Raw genomic sequence first — 14794 nt, forward strand, 5'->3', positions numbered from 1 at the left:
TCCGTCAGCCTGCGAGTAGATAAGGATATCCCGGAAGCTAAGACTAATGGGAAATGACTTCTGGGATGCTGATGAATTGTGTGCAACTATGTGAACTATTTCAACAGCAGGTTCTTTCTTTAGCCAACCTATCAATCAGCAACCATTTGTTGGGTTCCTACTCCATGGGTAGGACTCTCTGTTGGCCACCAGGATGAGGTGATGAGATTCTGTTAACAGCCATAATTTAAACAGAGAATTAAAATAGAAATAATTAAGCAGAGAGAAACCTTTTCTTCCAGCTGAGCTGTTGTTGTAAGCCTCTCTCTTCCTCACGTTAATAACAGCAAACTTTGGCCGGGGCTGCTTCTCCACGTGGAGTCTCTTCCTGTCTCCTTTTTTCCTGCCAACATCTTGCTCATTCTTCAAGGCCCAATGCAAGTTCTCCATGTTGAGAGGCCTCCCCTTACCCTCTGGCCCTTTTAATTTTCTGTGTGTGTAGATTGTTACTAAATGGTTACTTCCATCTATGTCAGTGTCCTTCAGAACACTGATCTGAGGAGGTGTTAGTAGACGTTAATGTAAAAACCATCCTGTTCTCAGATGCATTTGGGAAACACCAGGGCTAACAAAGTTGAATGGATTTCTTTAAAGCAGGATGAGTCAGAGCCTTTAATTTGCTCACATTTGTACTTATAACGAGGGTGACCATATAACTTATGATCCAACTGGGGACACTGAGAAAGTCAAAGAGTGCCATTATTAATGACATCAGGACGATTGGTGCAAACTAGGACACATGGTCAATCTAATTAAAATCTCTCCAGGTGGTGTTTCCCAAACTTCTTAGACCAAGGAATCCTTTTGTCAAGGAGCATATTTCAGGGTAGTATTATGTGGATCATACTTTGGGAAATGGCGGTGTGCCATGTGACCCAACCAGCTCGTGAGCACCTCAATAGCAGGGTCTGGGTCGTGTCCATCTTTGCTTCCCCTTTGGCACCTAATGTGGTTCCCTGCAATGACAAAATTAAAGTAGGGAGAAAATTGCTTCTATTTTCCTTGGGCATGTCAAATAAGAGGTTATCTCAAAGGGTCTTGATCCATATATTAGAGTTCTTCAGAGAAACATAACCAACAGGAGATACACACACAGCGACACAAAGGGAGAGAGAAAGAGAGAGAGAGAGAGAGAAAGAGAGAGAGAGAGAGAGAGAGAGAGAGAGAGAGAGAGAGAGAGATTGATTTAGGGAACTGGTTTGTAAGAGAGGAAAGGCTTGGTAAATCCAAAATCTGTAGGGTAGACAGGCAGGCTAGGGACTCAGAGAAGAGTAGCAGTCCCATTGCAAAGGCAGTCTGCTGGAAGAATTCCTTCTTGCTCAGAGGAAGTCAATCTGGAAGTTTTTGGTGTGGTTTTCAGGAAATCTTGTAAGAGAACGCAGACTCAGCCGGCACAGGACATTTCCATTTTCTTTTTTGCTCTGACCCCTCTTCCCTTCCTTTGGCCTGGAACTTGGAGCTGATGCCCATAGGTGAAACAGTTAACTTGCACTCTTAGGAACCAAAGTCACATGCTAAGGATGGTGAACTAGGAAGGTAGAAGGAGCCTGTTCCTTGAGCACCACACCTGGGTTGCCTACCCCTGGACTCTGTTATACAAGAAAAAATAACATCTTATTTGGTTAAGCACTCATTCAGGTTGTGTACTCTATAACAAATCACCCCACAACTTCATGGCTTAAAACGACAACAGCAGCAGTTATTTCGCTCATGAACCTGCAGTCTGGGTAGGTGAGGACAGCCTATCTGCTCTACTTGGGGTCAGTGGGGGCAGTTGGAAGGGTAGAGGCTTGGAGGTATCTGAAGGTTTGCTCACTCACATTCTGGTGGTTAATGCTGACGGGTGGCCAAAGTCTAAGCTGGGGCTTCAGCTAGAATTCCTGCGTGTGGCTTCTCCTTGTGTCTTTGGCTTCCTCACAACATGGTGGTTGGGTTGCAATGTCAAACATCCCAAGAGTGGGAGATCCAGGCAGAAGCCAGGTTATCATTCATGACCTAGCCTTGGACATCATGCAGTCTTGCCTCCGATTGCACTCTATTCATTGAAGCAGCCACAGAGATCAGTCTGATTGCAAGGAGTGGGCATAGACTTCTCCTCTTTTTGGGATAGAAACATGTGGAACCAGATATGTGGCTGTGGCCATTTTTGTAAGTTACAAAATACAGTCTGCCACAGCACTCTTACCAGGTTTCTATTACATGCAGCTGATCCCAACCCTAACTGATTGAGCAGAGATCCCTGTCATGTGTACATGAGACCACTTCACCCTTCCCTACCTGTCTCCCGGCTGTCTTGTGAGGTCTACAGTGCTATTAGGTGATCAAATCACGACCAGAGGATTACTGATGGCTCTTTAAGAAAGAGCATCTTGAGGTGGGAAATGCTTTCCAAATCCCAGTCGTTCAATGAGCATCTTAACATTTCATCAGATCACATATTGAAAATGATTTGTGATGGATATAAAAGAAGTTGTGACTTCTAAAAGTGTTCATTCTTGTTAGAGTATCAATATTTTCACACAATATAATCAGCAAACAATATGTAATGGTGAGTAACATGGTGCTAGAAGGGGTGAAGCAGACCAAGAGATATAGATAATGAAACAATGTAAAAACCGGGGTGTCCTGAGGCTAACTAGGGACAGCCCCACCGAGTACGTGGCTGGGGAAAGGAGGCTGTTTAAGTAAGGGGCTCAACAAGAACCAGTGTAGAAGTGAGAATGAACTAGGTGTGTTCACAGCCATAGAGGCAGCTGGGCTGATCAGACTGTGAAATCTTATAGGGGAGAAGGTGGGGGTAGGGTTGGAGGCAGAGGGGGTGGGTGGGAAGAGCAGGGTTATAGATGAGGAATTTCTTATAGCATCAATGGCAAAGGACCTTCTCTCTGGGTCCCTCTAAGGGATAAGAGAGGTTGGCTTATCATCTCAAATCACGAGGAGTGAACAAAGAATAGTCCTCTTCCTCCTACTGACAAGAGCATAATACCTTATTTATTTATTCAAATTCTGCTTATGGAACACCTAGTATGTACTAGGTACTGAGGACATTAACATGAACATAAGATATCCCTGATCTGATCTCAAGGACTTTCTAGTCTATTGGGTCACATAACAGAAAACGGGCTGTCACTAATGATGTCGTAGTGTGGGACATGCAGGGGTGAGGCAGGTAAATGTGGAGATGAAGGACACAAGAGAAGCACCCACTGCAGGCTGGGGCAGGGTGGGGGAGCCAAGGAAGGCATCCCAGAAAAAGGGATTTCTGAAGTCGTGCCTTAAGGGACTAGGTCACACCCTGTCCTTTAGCTCCTTGATGGATAATGAGTTGGCCAAAGAGTAGGCAGCATAGTGGAGTAGAGAGTCCTGCTAGACTATGAGTTGGGAAGCCTGGGACTTCAGTTGTATCTTTGTCTCCATGAGCTTTGTGACCTCAGAAAAATTACTTTCCCTCTCTGGGCCTCAAATGTCCTCATTCATAAAATGATGAGGGTGGCCAATGACCTCTAAGTTCCCTTCCTGATCAAAAATTCTATCATTGTCAGAAGATGATTCCTCTGCAAGGGATATGTGGAGGTGCTTAAGGAATGCACATGTTTAGTTAATTTAGTAGCTCAGCTTCATATGTACAAATTACAGCTACCCCGAGAGAGACAGAGCTCTATTAAAAGCCTGGCATTCGTTTTGATCACGCTTAGAAATACTGCAGGAAATCATCAGCAATGCACATGAAAGCTCCGCTCACTCATACCCCAGACAGATGACAAAGTGATAAGCAGAGCTAATTCCCCAGGGCAATATTTCTTCCCAAAGCATAGATATGGGTGAATTATTGCCATTCTTAATTGCCTAATGATTTTTTTCCCCTTTCATGTAATCTTTTCGGGGGGTTGTATTTTTACCATCTTGCAAATTCATATTGGCAGAGTGATATACATTGTCGAATAAAACACAGTAGCCAATCCATCAAAAATCAGGCTGCAGTTGCCTTGAGATTTTTGGAAAGAGTGTGTTAAAGGGGGAGGCTGGGAGGTGGGGAGGGAAGGTACCTCAGTGACGTGGGCGATGGCTTCCTTGCTGTCGGGGCAGAGTTCTCATGGCGGACCCTGATAGGGCTGAGCATTCAAATCGACTCCAAACTATTTTCCTTCTAGGTTCAAGTTCTGGCTCTTCGGGCGTTAGCTTTATTAGCCACAGATGTCTGGGGAACTCAGAAGGCAATTAGGCCAGGGAGTGAGCCGTTTAGGGGATTGATAATGGAATGTGGATTCTTTTCTCCCCAACTTAATTGTTTGCAACTGACCAGAAATCATTACCGGCTCGTGGCTGCTTGGTGGCATCTGTGAAATAAAGCGAGAACCCAGTGGAGTTCTTAATACGTGATGGGAGGGGTTCTTGGGAGAGACCTAATAGAGTGAGGGGTCCTTTAGCTCCTTTGATGGTGAGGAGCATTTGTAGTAAGACTTGGCGACGTGGTGCCCACAGGTCCTGGGTGGATGCTAAGTGGTTCTCAGCCTTCGCTGCCCATCAGGTGTGGCTGGGGACTTTTTCAACTTCCCTTTGCTCCACCCAAGACTGATTAAATCCAAACCTCTGTGGGTGGGACCTGGCCATCAGTACTTTTACAGCTCCCCACTTGTTTCCAGTGTGGATCTAAGATTGAGTACCACGACAATAGGAAAGGATCTTATTGCCTCTTATCTTGAAATTATCTCGAATTTCATCATTGAGTCAGATGCAAGAGAAGGGAATAAGGAAGTCAGGAACGTGGAGATTCCCACAAGCAATTTTTATCTCAGCATGTATTTGAGACCTACTATGTGCTAGGCCTTGGACTAGGTGCTACTAGGGCTGCAGCTGGAATGAGATAGTCATGGAGCTCACCATTTCCTGGGGGACACAAACAGCTGATCTTAGCAGCGTGGGTGAAGGGCACCAGAGAGTGCAGCGAGGTTCTTGGTTATTCTTGAACAGAACCCAAAGCCAAAGGGTGAGGAAAGGCAGGGAGAGTAGGAGGCAACATGGATTGCTCTAGGCCAGTGCTGCCCAGTAAAATATAAGGGAGCTACATATGTCATTTAAAATTTTCTAGCAAACTAAAAAGAAACAAGTGAAATTAATTTTAATTGTATATTTTACATAACCAGATATATCCAAAATATTGTCACATCAACATGTAATCATTATAGAAATTATGAATGAGCTATTTTACATTTTTTTGTACTAAGTCTTCAAAATCTGGCATGGAGTTTACACTTAGAGTGCATCTCAGTTTGGACTAGCTACATTTCAAGTGTTCAATAGCTAGTGGCTACTGATTTTTGGCGTCACACCGATCAGCACTGATTTAGGCAGAGGGAATAGTGTGTTTGCTATGGTGTGTTGAGGAGCGTGGGAAATCCAGTACGACCAAGTACAGAGTGAGGGTCACGGCAGGTGTGCGAATTATTTTGGACTTGCTAAATAATTTGCCGGCCAGTGTATAAAATGAAAATGCAGGGCTCCTTATTCAAAACCTATGAAGAAATTTAAGACGGTGGCAGCAGAACGTTAATCCAAGCTGAGAGCAGGACTGAACATGTGCACAGGTTGCTGACACTTAAAGCCGGTCCTAGGTATGGCAGGCACCGAGAGAACCCACCTACCGTGATCCCCCACTTCTCCTCCTCCTTCCTTGGGGTAGAAGCCCCATTCTGATCCAGTATTCCTCTCCCCAAGTGCCTAGGGAGGACAACGCCTCCCCAGCCCCAGGGAATAAATGTTGATTGTCTTAAAGCCCATCTGGGTAATTTGATTCCCTTTGCTTGCGATTCATCTAGAATGTCCATGTGATTACAGAGGAAGCTTGCTAAGGCTTCTTGTAAAGATCCCCCTCCATGATGTAAAGAGACTGGTGAAAAGGACCTGTCCTGCCAGATTTTGCATGTGGTTACGTCAGGATGTGAAGCTTGAAGCCAGTGTAGCCATCATAGAACCTAAAGGGAAAATTGAGGAAAATTTCAGAATTGAGCCACTGGATGAACCAAGTGTGGAGCATCCTTGCAGCTAGATTCTTTGTTAGGTGTGTTAATAAATGACTTTACTTAAGCCACTTCTGGATGGGTAGCCAAAAACATCCTCACGGACACAGCGAGAGATGGGGACAGAAGAAGGCAAACCAGGAAGGACCTTTGCAGGTTCACCCACCCCCAGCTTCTTGTCTAGAGATCAGATGACCTTGTTCCACTGCTGTTCTCAGAGTAGATTCAGAATTAGGCCCCACATTCAAGGTGAAGAATGAACCTGTGTAGGAGCTTTATGTTGCTTTTCTTGGAAGTGTTTGCTGGTTGTGTGGCTGACTATGAGTGGCATCTATACATGACTACGGCCACGCTTTTTTGCATCAGATTTTCAGCTCCTAAAAGGTTTGCAGCCCTGTGTCCTGCCTCAGAGAAACATTTATTGGGTACCAGCTCAGGATTGAATATATCCTGCATAGGAGGCATAACATACATGTTCGTGTTCTCTCTTCGTGTTCTCATTGAGAAGGAGAATAGTGACACCACTCCCTCCCACCTACTTCATGTTGCATTGTGAGGTTCAAGTAAAACGATGGGTGTTGAAAACATTTCCCACTCTTAAGACATAATCTCAATGAACAGTTACTGTAAATCTATGCACTCCCCACCATGCCTTGGATAAGGTAAACTTTCAATTAGTTTCTGCTGAATGGATGAATCAATGCAAGTTATCTCATTCTTTCCTCTCTATTGTGTTCTGAATGTTTTTGTCCTCCCAAATTCATATGCTGGAACTTAATCACCAATGCAATGGTACCTTTGGGAGGTGATCAGGTCATCAGGGTGGAGCCCTCATGAAGGGGATCAGTGTCCTTATAAAAGAGGCCGCGGAGAGCTGCCTGGCCCCTTCCACCACCTGAGCACACAGAAGGAAGGCACCATCTATGAACCAGAAAGTGAGCCCTCACCACGTGAGGAAGCTGCCAGTGCCTTGATCTTGGACTTCCCAGCCTCTAGAACTATGAGATGTAGATTTCTGTTGTTTATAAGCTACATAGCTTACAGTATTTTGCTAGAGCAGCCCCAACAGACTAAGACATTCTCCAAGAGTCCATGGCACCTGGCAGAATTTTGGACATTGGAGGAATAAAAGAGACTTAACTTTCAATTGTCAGGATAAAAAACTAAGAGTAAAACAAAACAAAAACAATGGTACAGTGTTCCTCCATCACTCCCACCTCAACGTTCCTCCCCCCAACTCCATCTGTCTTAATTGCCAATCCTTGACCATGGGGCGGTGCTTTCAGAGCCTCCTAAACTCCCCTAAACCATTTGCTTTTACACTCCTTCACTCATCAGCCTCTTGTCAGCCACCACCAGGAGGAATGCGAAGGCTTTAATTGATTAGGCACAGCAGTAGCCTTGAGAACTTGATTCAGGTATTGACTTCCGAGGAGCCAGTTTCACTCTGGCCTGAACAGCGAGGAGTGGCTGAACATCAAAACTATTAACCTCTGGCCTGAGCAGTTGGCGAGGCAGCCCAGCAGCAGTAATTAGGAAGTCAATCGGAATCGCCTGTCTCACTTACACTGGCATGTCAATCAATAGCAGCAGTGACAGGTTCATTAGGCCCAGGCCATGCAAGCCCAGCCTGTAACAACCTCATAAAATACACCAACGACTCAGGGCAGAGAGAAATCTGCCCAAAGGACTAGAGTGGATGACAATATGTATTGATTAGGGCTCCTGCAATTTATGAAGTGCTACTTGTTGGCCAACCTTTCTGACTCAGTGCTAAATTTCCCCAAGTAGTTGCAAGATGAAACCAAATATTACCCTTTAAAAAAAATGAGAGAAAGCAAGCTGTTGTCTGACAGGGCATTTTTTACGTTAGTTACTCCTAGCAAATAATCTATCGGGGTAAAACTTCAATAGTTACTTAAGGCTGAGCGATACCTTTGTCTCTGTGACCATCAGACTTTGAAAGAAGACATCCATCTGCAGAAGAAAAAATATGATTTGACGTGTGATTAGGCAAGACTCTACCTTCAGAGAGACAGGGTGATTTAGGCATTCATTTCTTCTTGGCGTTTTGAATGGCTGGGTTGTTCTAGGGGGACGGCTGACACCTGGGTTTTCAGAGCTAATTTAAGAGCTCAATAGAAGGAGGGGGGAGGGGGTGGAAAGGACCCCTGTAGCTCCTTCCCCTTCCTTGTGGATGACACGGCTTGACCACATTTGTTGGAGACCTTGCCTCTAAGCCTGCTGAATAACAGGGCAGTTATTCTGAGCCTCATCTGGGCTGTGTCCTTGAAAAGAGCACAAGGAGGGGGTGACATGTTCACAGCTCAACCAGATTTACATGTCGCCTCACTCTCAGCCCTGCAAAACGGCCGGAGTCATATGGATTGCCGAATGTCTCCTAATAGTGCTTCTGTGGTCAGTGGTCGCTGGCGTGTGTATCCATGCCTGTGAATTCATGATCATTGTCTTATATTTGATAAGACTCCAAAAAACTCATGGCATGCCCCAAAGCTAGTCCCCATTTGGACTGTCCCCCCAAAGGCATGGCCCTGCCACAAGGAGCGTGCACGGTGAAACAGAGATCTGGCGGTCAGGGTCAGGTCAGAAGGGCTGAATTCCGTCCCTGTTTTGTCACGAATTAGCTGTCACCCTTGAGAAAGACCCCCTACCTCACTGAGTTTAGTTTCTTCATCTATAAAATGGGATAAAAATGTCACTGCTTCTCTTCAACATGGTTACTGTGAAGCATGGATGAAATAATGGAACAGAAATACTTTCTGTAAAATACTGTCTAAGTGTAAAAGTAGGTTTATAGAGAAAACAGCAAGTGTGTTCATCCCATCTGCCACTTAGAAAGAGAGGCTCCAAATGGTTCCATGTGGAAGCTGAGATTTTTCTCCCCTAATATCTTCAGGGCATGCCCAGATCAATTGATCCGCAAACGTGCACTTTGTAAGATACCATGGTCGGTCTTCACCTGCCCCTTGTCTGGTGTCAGTTACAGGAACTCAGTAACAACGGGGAAAGGGAAAACACAGGTTTTTCCCAGCCAAGTTCCAAGGTTCAGATCTTTATGGAAAACCAGTTCCTTAAGCAGGATGTCCTTTTGTCCCATAGATGCCAGGAATCTGGCTTATTTGTCCTCAGCCCCCATTCCTACCCCACTGTGCATGTCACTTAGCTTCCTCTCTGGGGTTCATTTTCTTTCAAGAAATGGTTGCCATTTTTGCCAGTCGCCATCCTTGCATGCTCTTTAACAAACACAGAAATGGGAATTTAATCGCTAGTCACTGAGAAAACAAAATAAAACAGCAGACGAAAAACCTGAAAACACAATAAATAGCAAAATTCAGACAGCATGTCCTAGCTGAAGTTGCCCCTCATCTGTCTGGAGCTGAGCAGTGAGGTCAGGCCAGCCTTCTCACTACCTGCCCTGGACCCCCTCTCCCTGGGCCTGTGCTTTCTCCGGCTCTTGCCTTGTAGACCTTCCCTCTCAGTTCTGAGCAGGTCAGATGCTCAGATTAAGGGTAGTGGTAGAATTGGATTGGAATAGCTCTAGGGCTGGGAGTGGCACTGAGTCCTTTCTGGACCCTGCTGTCTAACTGAGTGTTTGTACATGGCCAGCCTCTCTGACAAGGAAGGCACATCTAGTTCCCCAAGACTCTTCCCTGGGACCCATAACTATGAGCCCTGAAAAAGACACCCCCTACCCCCTACCCCCTGCCCCAGACTAGTTGCTTTTGTTTGTTTGGTTGGTTTGGTTGTATTTAAAGCTTATCAACAAGATTGTTGCTAGGACTGGTTCTACCTGTAGGTGAAGCTATCTATGCTTCTTGGACTTGTAGTCCTAAATTGGTTTCTGGACCTGGTCTCACTAGGGACCAGGTAGTCTTTATGGGGGAGGGGGAGTGTGCCATCTTCCACAGGTCTGTCCACATGACATGGGGTTCGTGACCGGCTCTAACAGATAACCACCTCTTGTCGTTTCAAAATTTCTCCCAAGTTCCTGTTTCTGGTCTGAGAGGCCTCTTGTTTATAGCTCCTGGACAAGCAGGAAATAACTGACATATGTTGAGCCCAAATCCTCCCTGTTTAGGATTTGTCAGCCACTGATGTCCCGGGGTTTGCCTCTGCTTTGTCATTTAGGACGGGTTCTCTCTTTTCTCCCCAAGGGACCCCTCCCGAGCCCCCAAACAGAGGCAAGCCTTTACAATCTGAAAGCATGCAAAGCAATAAAAGGCAATTTTCACCAGGGGAAAAGCAGCCCCAATTGTGACCTGGAAGCCCGCTTTTAACTTTTCAAAGCCCTTCCGTGCCCTTGACTTCATCCCTCCCTCACAGTTGCGAGAGGAGCCAGGGATGGTACCTGTTAGTCCAGGCGGAAAGGACAGTGGGAATTGATGCCCCCAGCAGGGCCACTGTGAGAGCAGCAGAGGAACCCCTGTAGGAACCCCTGTTCTGATCTCCACCCCGGACTCTATCACCTTCTCCAACGGGCCTCAGCTTTGACTTCTGTTGAAACGGAGCAATACCCTCCTTTTTAAATATTACAAAGCCTCCAAAAACATAAAATCATGAAAAATATAGACATGTTAGGCTGAGTACTACCGTTTAAATTACTTTGCTGTTTGTATTTGTATGTCAAATGTTTGCAACATTTTAAGCAAAAAAAATTGATATTTTCTTATTCATCCATGTATCCCAGTCCCTAGCACAAACCTGGGACACAAAAGCAAACCTGTTGTTATGAATGAGTCTTTATTTGTAAGGGAAAGGGGGAGGGACAGTGATTTTTTTAAGGGTCATACTATGGAGAATCTCTCTGTCCTAGCTTCTTACAATGGCATTGTTTGTCACGTGGCTCAGACACAGTCTGGGAAATAAGAGGAACCCCATCTTGGGGAGGCCCCCTCTCCCCTGCTGAAGCCACAGCCCTCGGCCCTCTAAGCCCCGTGTTCCTGCCAGCCCATTCGAACGTAGAGACAGGCATATCTGCAGGGTGCCAGAGGTGTGCATTTTGGGGGTCACTGAGGGACAGGTGTGGCCCTCTTATCCTCAGGGAGCCAAGCGTCCCTCCTGCCTGGCACCCTGAGTGTCTCTACCTCACCAACAGTCCCACGTATCAGCTCCGGCAGAGGCACCTTGAGAGCCTGCAAGATGCTAGTTTTTCCATGCTGGCTTGCAGCAGGGCCTGCAGGAGGAATCCTTACTCTCCAAGACACAGCCACCAGCCAGTAAAGCCTTTCCTTGCACCTGTGCCTATTGCAGCCATTTTTATCATTTTGCCACGCTCCATTGACCGATGGATTTTTTTTCCAGCTTTGCACTTTTTTTTTATTACTATTATTTTTATCTTCATCATTACCTCCATGCCTCTGATGGCATTTAGATATGAACCGCCTATGAACCTTCCAGCCCAATTGTGCCATGACAAAAATATCGTCATTTCCATTCTGTGCCAAAGTATTATATAAAAACACATCAACGAGAAGGAAATTCAGGAAGCCGGAGTAAAGATATATAGTCAGCAAAGTATATAACTTCTGGCATATTACTGCTTAATCCTAACATAATTATTCTCATCCTTTTATTTGATTAACTTCTAATGGTTCCTCTTGGTGTTAAAGGTCCCACTCTGATCATTTGATTTTAGTGTCTGCTATAATTACCGATAATGTTCTTTGCAAGACAATTTAATGATAACCGCATAATGGCCTATATGAAGAAAGCTGCAGGGTTTCAAAGCTTTTGAGTAATATAAAATACATTAGACTAACACAAGCTATCAACATGACAGGGAATGTTTGATTTACACTCGGGACTATGTTATAGCGTCGTGGAATTTTTTTCTTTTCCTTTTTCTTTTTTTTTCTTTTTGCAGCCGTTTACAATAAATGACAAAGCAGTTGGACAATATGCAACTTGGTGATTGCAAAAAAAAAAAAAGATGTATCGTGAAGTTTGGGAATGGGGCAGAGGCAGCTAGGGGAGCTCTGGGGGAATGATGTCCTTGAGGCAGAGCTGGGACAAGAGCCCAGCCGTGGACCTGGGTCCCTGGGGACAGTGACCAAATAGCCTTCCCCTGAGTAGGTCAGCTGAAAGGGAAAAACCTGTTCTCTTTGCTCTCGTCCTTGCTGTACCAGATCCCAACAATTGAGCTTCTCTCTGTCGTATCCCCAGGTTAATGGTTAGCTGCCAGCTCCTCTTAGGGTAGACAAAGTCTCAGTTAACTATTTTAGGATCACAATAAGAATTATTTTATTTTCTGTTACTTAATCTCTTCTTCCAAAACAAGCAAATGAGCAATGAAATGGGAAAAACCAGCCTAAAACAAAAGCACAGTTTTGCCCAGAGCCTGCCGGCCAGCACAGTTAACACCGTCTTCTCGCCAGCCCCCCTCCGGGCCAGTCCCCTCGGCAGCCAGCGGTCTGTATTTGGGAGCCTGGCACATGTGCCTTTTTTATTTGAAATAAAGTGATCACTCACCACTCCGGCCAAATGCAGCATAATTGATGGTGTGAGTGGATGGAGAAAATTTCCTGTCAGGAAAAAAAGGTTAACCATGGACATATTACACGCAGGGTCTCTGATTCCAGGATAATGGCATTTGGACAAAAGTAGGGCCCGTCCTTTTTATAGCACTTTATGCCCCATTAGTATTACTGCAAGTCCCAGGACCTGCCTGTTCGGGCACTTAATCAAAAGCAATGGGTTGAAAATCATGTTCCAGCTCTCCTCATATTTGATTCATTCCTTCTAGATAGGAGAAGTAAAAAACACATTACTAGCATCCAAACAGCACATGCATTACGCGCTAAGCAGTTGAGAAGGCTATCATTGGGTTTTATCCCTTTGGGTACTTGGATGGACAAGTACTTTCCTATTCATCCATTCAGTGGGCTGAGGTAGCCATATTTCATTTTTTTTCTTCCCCTGACAGACAATTCATTAGTTTTCTACAGATCTCTTTTTTAAAGACACATTCATGTCACTTATTTTAATTGTAGGCTTCAGGCAGCAAAGCCCAGAATATGCGATCTCTCTCACACACACACACACACACACACACACACACACACACACACACACACATACACACACAAATGGAAACCCACTACTTGGATGTAGCTCCTCCGAGAGCCAAATCTAATAATAGGAGAGGAACATTTCTTAGGGGAAGAATTAATTTATACACTTAATTACTCGGGATCCACTTCAAGCTCTTCGCCTTAACGCTCTTTCTTTTGGAGAGAGTTTTTAACTAAACACCGATGCTCTGACAGACCCTGAGGAGACCCGCCTGGTTTGGAGGGAGGGGCCTGGCCTCTGCCCACCCCTGCCCTCCCGCCCACTCCCCCACCCTCAGCAGGGAGAATGTTAATAGTGATTGGGATCTGGGTGAGAAAAGCTTGGGCTTGGCGAACTGCTGTCTCTCGTTCCCGTGCTCTCTGGGGTTTCCAAGTGGAGTTTCTGCTGGATGGTGTAGCCCCAACACAACTGCGGAAAATGAAACGATTTCTTCCATCTGTTCAAAGCGAGGGCAACAGCCGGGCCCCTGTTCATTCAGGAAGCCTCTGTCTGAGGAATGGGTGTTTTTCCATTCTGGAGAATTTGTTCTATTTGGCAATATCTTGACAAAAGATGGGAGGAAGGACATAGTCGATTGTTAAAACGCACAGTATTGGGGAAAGGGTTACTTATTTCTGCTGGATCCAGGAGGCAGAATAATTATCATCTGCTTCTGATGCCATCAAACAAAATGGATTGGACAAAGGGACACCATGGAGCCAAATGGGCCAGGGAGGCTGCCCCTGCCAGACCCGGGGATCAGCTTAACAGACTGGGGACCTGGACACCAGGGTTCCCAAAGTGAGTTCCGACTGGGTGCAGAGGGAACAACTCCCTGTTCCCTGAGGAGATGCCGATGCAGGCTGCCATTGTCCACGCTGGGGAGGGGAGGGGAGGGGAGGGGTTTTGAAAACGTGGGCAAATGGAACAGAGACTCAGGGAGAGGGGAAGGAGTATGTGACCCACGGGCCCTGATTTGGAGTGGGGACCTGTTTAGCCCCCTGGTGTCTGGTCATGCCTCCACTGCGTCAACATGTGGGGTGCAGCCATTGTTTGCTGACGATTCCTGAATGCACACCTGATACCTCGGAGGCGTGAGACAGAACACAAAATGCACATGTCATCTCATTAAGATGAATTCAAGTTCAATGTTTTAGTGTCTTTGTAGAATATTTTACTTAAATTACGATATCATGTTGAAAAATATCTTTTTTTTAGGGACTTATATCCCATCATATATCAATATAAACTCTGTATGCTCCAGAGATAATTATTTTCAAACCTTGAGAAAATCTAGAAGAAAATTAAATTGACCATTTATCAAGCCTCAGGAGAGAGGGATGAAAATGATTTTTCTAAGCTTAGAAGCAATATAGAAACCCTTAGAGGAAAAGAGTGACAGATTTGACTAAACGGAAGAACAAAACATTTCTGTATGTTAAAAACACAAAAGGCAACCAAGAGATTGGGAAACTATTAATAGCTACGCTATGACAAAGGGTTAATATTATTATTATTTAAAATAGTCATATTAATTTATAAGAAAATGTCAAGTACCAATAATAAGCTAAGAACATAAACATAATTCATAGACTAGAAATACACCAATAAACAGGAATATAGAAAAATGTTCCACTTCACTAGAAACCAAATAAATGTAAATTTTA

This window comes from Propithecus coquereli, unplaced genomic scaffold (genome assembly GCF_000956105.1).
Source record: "Propithecus coquereli isolate 6110/MARCELLA unplaced genomic scaffold, Pcoq_1.0 Scaffold181, whole genome shotgun sequence".
Taxonomy (NCBI): domain Eukaryota; kingdom Metazoa; phylum Chordata; class Mammalia; order Primates; family Indriidae; genus Propithecus; species Propithecus coquereli.